Source organism: Mirounga angustirostris, unplaced genomic scaffold (assembly GCF_029215605.1).
Source record: "Mirounga angustirostris isolate CCGP_5_RB_7025 unplaced genomic scaffold, mMirAng1.0.hap1 SCAF_2, whole genome shotgun sequence".
Lineage (NCBI taxonomy): Eukaryota > Metazoa > Chordata > Mammalia > Carnivora > Phocidae > Mirounga > Mirounga angustirostris.
The window spans coordinates 120838094-120845397 of record NW_026991710.1 but is presented as its reverse complement, the minus strand read 5'-3'; the positions used below and the strand labels follow the sequence as shown (position 1 = coordinate 120845397).

Here is a 7304-nt window from a genome sequence, read left to right as displayed (position 1 = left end):
TGTTTTGTCACTGTCAGGAGATTAATGATCTAGAAAGCAAAGCAGTACGTGTAAAGACATTTGTTTTTCAGTTTGACTTGAACTCCTTGACTGTATTGCAACTCTATGTTGGCATTTTCACTTATAACAACATACTTTGTGAGCTCAATGGCCTCATTTGAAATAACTTTTTGTTTGTTTCTCTCTGTGTTTGTTATCTTTCTGGTTGCTTGTATCTCATTCCATTAAGTTTATAGCAATGAGGACAATGACCCATATTTTATTTCCTTTAGTAGAATTATTTTTTATTCTATGATAAACAGTCATTCATAACTTGTGGGAAATTTTGACATAGAGAGACAGGACCGTTTTTTGTTTAAACTATGACAACAGAAAGACTTTCTTGGGTATAATGTTTAATTAATAACTATGCTGTACTAAGTATTGTGCACATCAGTGGATAGACATGTGTGAGCAAAACAGACATGGTCCTTCCCCACTGAGACAGATGCCAGATAAATGCACAGCAACACTCCTAATGATAAATATCAGTAAGTGTCATAAACAGGGGTGGGGCTCAAGGATAAAAGGATGGGACATAAGTGGGGATCTAGGAAATCGCCTAACCCTTAATCCAATCATTGAAGATGAGTCAAAGGTAGTCAGAGAAAGACAGTGGGTGCAATGGTAGCTGGGGAGGGGGAGATAGGGATGTGTACCGTAAAGACTTAGAGGAGAGCAGTGAGACATGAGGTCAAAGAGAGGGGCAGGAGTCAGAACCAGAAGGGCCCTGCAGGCATTGATAAGAGGTTTGAATTTTATTCTAAGAGGGGCATGGCATTATTGGAGAATAGCGAGAGTGACATCATGTGATATGTTTTCAAAAAACTCACACTGGCTATCCTGAAAAATGGATTAGAAAGAAGCTTGAGTAAAGACAAGAAAGCCAGCAAGAAGACTTCAGTCCAAGCAAGATATTAGGGTACCTTGATTGGAGACATGGCAGTGAAGATAGGGTGAGGTCAAATTATTTGAAATATATTTTGGGGTAAATCAACAGGATTTGATGAGACAATGAATCTTGGAAGAAAGAAGATCAAAGATTACCCTGAGATTGCTTGCAGTGGGAGGCAGCCTCCATGATGGCCAGTGATTTTCCCTACCTCCTGGTATCCACACTCTTGTGGGATTCCCTCCCACGTTGTAAGGGTCGGTCTGTGTGATCAGTAGAATAAAGCAGAAATGATGGCATGTGGCTTCCAAGGCAAGGTCGTAAAAGACATTGTAGCTTCTGCCTTTTCTCAGATCGCCTGATTTAGTGGAAGCAGCCCCATGAAGAGGCCCATGTAGCAAGAAACTGAGGCTTCTTGCCAATAGCCATCAAGGGATTAAGGCTTCTTGCTAAAACCCATGTGAGGGGAACAGCTCAGGAGGAAGTCTTCCCGGTCTAGTAGAATCTTCAAATGACTGTAGCCCCAGCCAATATCTTAACTGTAGTTTCATGACAGACCCAGAACCAGCTAGTTGAGCCACTTCTATACTCCTTACCAACAGAAACCGTGAGATAACAAATTGTTTTTCTAAACCACTAAATTTTGTGGTAATTGGTTACACAGAAAAAGGTAAATAATGAATTTGTTTAAGTAATGGGTGCTACTATTTACTAAGCTGCTAAAGACCAGGAAAGGAATAGATTTGTAGGGAAAGATGAAGAGTTAGTTTTACACATGTGGAACTGTGTATGCCTTGAAATAGTCTATAGTTAATGCTATGTAGAGAACAGAATAAATGAATACGGAATTCAGAAATGCCATCTGAGTGAATGATATGCGTGGGAATAATAAGCTTATAGATGATAATTATTACCATAAGAATAGATGTGATCACCTAGGAAGAATAAGACTTATTAAAAGAGTATAGATTCCAGGAACCCCAATATTCAGATGTCTGTATATTTGCACCTCTTTTGTACCACTTTAGTCCATTTGACCTCCCTCTTATTCTGGCCACTGTCATGGTGGACTGGTTCCATGTGCTCTTCCATAATCCTTCCATGGGTACAAACGGATAAGGCCTCTCATCAGCCCACACTGGAGTGTCTCTGCTGTGCTGCCGAAGGAGTCTCTCAGGAATCCTTCAGTACTCACGCAAGTTCACTTGGGAAGTCAACAGTTCCAAGTGTATTCTGGAAGTCCCTCCGATGGGAGATCAAGAGATAATAGACAAATGCTTCCCCTTCTTGTCCCCAAGTAGACAGTTCTGAGATGCATTTCATGAGGCTCCTCAAAAGTTCCTGTAGGATTTCCGACTAATTTCCCAAAGTGGTAGACAACTCACTTTTGAATTGGTCCTCCTTCTTTATCTATTGTCCTCTCCTGTCTCTCAATCTTGCTTCCTGGGATCGCTGCCCAAATGAATTATCTGCCTGCAAGCTTGTATCTCCTTTCTGGGAAACCCAGTCTGGTCTGGGAGAAAAGGACCAGCTGAGCCAGTTCAGGAAATGTTAAAGAAGAGGTCCAAATGGCAGAGGAAAACCAGAAGATGAGTGCCATGAGGGATCAGCTGTATTGAATGGCACTTGAAGGACTAGTCCAGTGAAGAGAATTGCACAACAGTTTATTTTCCTCAAATTTTCACATCATCTGGCCTTTGTGGCAGTCTCATGAGGTAGGTAAGATACATGTTATTTTTCTCAAGGTCCGGGTGAGATGAAAAGCTCGGTGATATATCTAAGCTCCTGTGTTAAGGGCCCACATGTTCTGACTCTAGGACGTTTACTTCACAAACCATTGCTTATACCATGGTTGCCGGAAACCAACTTCACTGAGTATTGAGTAAACTCCATCATTTATAAGAATTTAATTGCAGACACATGTTGGCAATCTATAAATAGTTCAAATTCTAGAAGTTCTCTGAGAAATTTTATATTGTAGAAAATTGGAGACAGTTTTAAAGGACTTAATTCTGACAAAATAATCATAAGGTGTTATAAACTGCAACTATTTTACAGCTACTAAAAAGTCCCCTATAAAAATTGTAGGAAAGCAAAAGGAAACACTTTTCAGATTCTTACTGAAGACTGAGCCACATCGACCTGAGATTTACTTCAATACTCCATTATTTGAGAAAATCTTTAAGCTAAGTAAATGAGTGGGCTAATTTGAAAATTTGGACTATAGTTGCTCAAATAATTGTTGGGATTTGAGGATGCACAGTAAAAGATACCCCTTTTCCCTGTCTGAGTTCTGATCAATTGCCTAAATTCTGATTTTTGAAAGAGCAAATATCAATTGCCTAAGTTCTGAATATTTGAAAGAGATGAAAACACCAACTTTATGTAATAGCTAGATTAGAGGACATGGCTTAGATATGCAGCCCTGGGTTGTTTTTTTTTTTTTTTTTTTTTTTTGCCATTCAAAACTCCCACCACCCTGAATGTTGGGTCCTGTGAAAATATGCTAACACAATATCCAGAATTGCTACATTGGATTGTTTAGGTAGGGGAGAAAAGAGGAAATCCCCTGTATGTACAGGCTTTTAATCGATTTGCCTTCCCTATGAAGAAATGTTGGCTAATACACCAATCAGAGGGAGGAATGGCCAAGGGAGAACAGTGTGTAAGGGGTGAGGCTAGGAACCAGGCATGCTACTCTATTGAGTAGCATTCCTTCCAGACTAACTTAATGACATCTAAGTATCCCAAGCTGGTCCTGGTCACCTAGAGCTCCATCTTGCAGTGAGAGGATTGGGTTAGAAGGGAACATGGGGCAGGATAGAGATAAGGTGGCATGAAAAATACTATCTAGCCTCTAAGGGAAGTACAATTTGGATGAACACAATTGCAGATATAGAAACACATACAAGATGATCTGGAAGCCTCCTGGGAAGTACATATTTCATCTCCTACCAGCTGGCTAACCAGCAAGCTGAGTGTCCCAGGCTTTGCTTCCTTCATGTCAATAAACATTGCCTGAACGTGCTTACATCCAATACTTTTTGATACCACAAAACACATCAGCTTTAAAAAAACTACGTTTGTAAAGCTCATCTTTCAGGCAATCATTTCTGATATTCCAAAACAGGCACTGATTTAATCCCTGTTCAACTTTTGATTTTCAGTGCAAGAACTTTTGTTTTTTAAAAAGAAGTTAAGTCTTTTACCTGATTCTGGAACCTACAGTGTTCCTTGCAACAAATGCAGTGTAAAATTACCATAAAAGGGGGTTAGAGATAAATACAAATACCTGAGAAATATTGGAACAAATAGTTGAAATAAAGAAAATCATGGGAAAAAATCCAGTCTTCACTTTTTATAGTTAACAGTAAAGCCCATGATGAGTGAAGATAGTGTTGTTTTATCCATGCAATAAAACACAAGCAAGCAAAATATTTCTTCCCATAGAATTTACAGGGTTGTCCCTTAAATATCATGAGCAAAATTTCAATGTAATAATGATGGTCATCTTTGAGGCTAACAACATATTCAAGCTCCCCAAATTACCAATAATATTTAGTATATGCATCATAGTTTTACCTTTCCTTTCTCTGGCTACATTCCAAGACAACTGATGTAGATTGTGAAGATGATTTTAGTTAAAAGGCTAGAAGGAAATACATACTTGGATGCCTAAAGGCGATCGAAGAAAAATGGCAGGATAAATCTCTAAACCAGTAAAAATTGTGATTATTGTTGAGAATCTATTCCTGGGACTTTTTCCTGCCTTTTGAATTTCAGGACTCTGAAATATAATCCGTGTATCTCAAGTCTGCCATAGCTCATCGATGAAAGAAAGGATTTCATAAATCTGTGTTAATTAACTACGTTGTACTGAAACAAAAAACTTTCCATACACGTAAACACCCAAAGAGTTGTCTTTTAACCAGTGGTGGTTGAGTGTGCTGCTCTCACTGCGCCTTTATATCCATTTTTATCCCCCCCCTTTTTTTCTCATCAGGGTTACACCCTGACAGCTGTTTTCTTGTGAGTATCTGACAGAGAAAAGCTATGCCTGTTGGGGTCTTACAATTGCTAGATAGTCTAATTAATAATTAGGAGTCAACAATGATGAGCAAGATTGTTTTATTTACACCAGTTTGAAGAATACTTTGTGTATAAACTAAGCAATTCTTTCTGAATGTTCTATCTGACAGCTTGCATGCAATTTCAGTGCAGGGTCCTACAGAGTGTTTAGTGACTGAGGACCAGCTGAAGACCTAGCTCTATCCTTGGTAGTTGGCATGCCCTGGGATCAAGAGAGGATGTAGGTAACACCATCTTTGGGGTGATTCGTGGTGGATGTTTTGAGGGCAGCTGTCCTGCAGCCTGCACGCCCCGGACTGCCTCCTGTGGAAGCCTGAACCGGCTGTCTTTCTCCCTTTGTGTCATAACCATGTCCACCAACGAGAATGCTAATTCACCAGCTGCCCGCCTTAACAGATTCAAGAACAAGGGGAAAGACAGTACAGAAATGAGGCGGCGCCAAATAGAAGTTAATGTGGAGCTGAGGAAAGCTAAGAAGGATGACCAGATGCTGAAAAGGAGAAACGTAAGCTCGTTTCCTGATGATGCTACCTCTCCACTACAGGAAAACCGCAACAACCAAGGCACTAAATTGGTCTGTTGATGACATTGTCAAAGGCATAAATAGCAACAATTTGGAAAGCCGGCTCCAGGCTACTCAAGCTGCTAGGAAACTGCTTTCTAGGAAGAAACAGCCCCCCATAGACAACATAATCCGGGCTGGCTTGATTCCAAAATTTGTGTCCTTCTTGGGCAGAACTGATTGTAGTCCCATTCAGTTTGAATCTTCTTGGGCTCTCACTAACATTGCTCCTGGGACGTCAGAACAGACCAAGGCTGTGGTAGATGGAGGTGCTATCCCAGCATTCATTTCTCTGTTGGCATCTTCCCAGGCCCACATCAGTGAACAAGCTGTATGTGCTCTAGGAAACATTGCAGGTGATGGTTCAGTTTTTCGAGACTTGGTTATCAAGTATGGTGCAGTTGACCCACTATTGGCTCTCCTTGCAGTTCCTGATATGTCATCTTTAGCATGTGGTTACTTACATAACCTTACTTGGACACTTTCAAACCTTTGTCGCAACAAGAATCCTGCACCCCCATTACATGCTGTTGAGCAGATTCTTCCTACCTTAGTTCGTCTCCTGCATCATGATGATCCAGAAGTATTGGCAGATACCTGCTGGGCCATTTCTTACTTTACTGATGGTCCAAATGAACAGATTGAAATGGTTGTGAAAACAGGAGTTGTGCTCCAGCTTGTGAAGCTTCTAGGAGCTACTGAATTGCCCATTGTGACTCCTGCGCTAAGAGCCATAGGAAATATTGTTACTGGGACAGATGAACAGACTCAGGTTGTAATACCTGCAGGAGCACTTGCTGTTTTTCCCAGCCTCCTAATGAACCCCAAAACTAATATTCAGAAGAAGCTACGTGGACAATGTCAAACATCACAGCTGGTCGCCAGGACCAGATACAGCAAGTTGTGAATCATGGATTAGTCCCATTCCTTGTTGATGTTCTCTCTAAGGCAGATTTTAAGACACAAAAGGAAGCTGTGTGGGCTGTGACCAACTATACAAGTGGTGGGACAGTTGAACAGAGTGTATACCTCGTTCATTGTGGCATAATAGAACCATTGATTTACCTCTTAACTGCAAAAGACCCAAAATTATTCTGGTTATTCTGGATGCCATTTCAAACATCTTTCAGGCTGCTGAGAAACTAGGTGAAACTGAGAAACTTAGTGTAATGATTGAAGAATGTGGAGGTTTGGACAAAATTGAAGCCCTACAAAACCATGAAAATGAGTCTGTGTACAAAGCTTCATTAAACTTGATTGAGAAGTATTTCTCTGTAGAGGAAGAGGAATATCAGAATGTTGTGCCAGAAACTACCTCTGAAGGCTATACATTCCAAGTTCAGGACGGCACTCCTGGGACTTTTAACTTTTAGATTGTATAGATGAGGCAGAAAGTTCTTTGTTGGGTACTCTGTTTGGTAGAAGTTTGTCTTACTGTTTTTCTACTAAGAACTCTTTTTAAATGTGTTTTGTTGTTGTAGCACTTTTTACAACGAAACTCTACTTGACCAGTTCCAAACTGTACAACCTGTATGAAGCTCCTCCTCTCAGTGGGTTTCTTATTTCTATGTGGAATCTCCTCTCTTGCAGTGTCCTGTAAATAAAGATTAAATTCCACTCTTAAAAAAAGAGAGAGAGAGAAAGAGGATGTAGGTAACAGTATTCTGCATTGTGTGGGCTTGCAATTCCTGCTTTCTAAAAATCGATTTATCCTTTATTTTC

The 7304-nt window shown here is 40.3% G+C and overlaps 1 pseudogene; it reads left to right on the top strand.

Moving 5' to 3' along the window:
* Positions 1-5352: 5352 nt before the first annotated feature.
* On the top strand, positions 5353-6955 carry LOC123847516 (importin subunit alpha-1-like; annotated as a pseudogene).
* Positions 6956-7304: the final 349 nt, after the last annotated feature.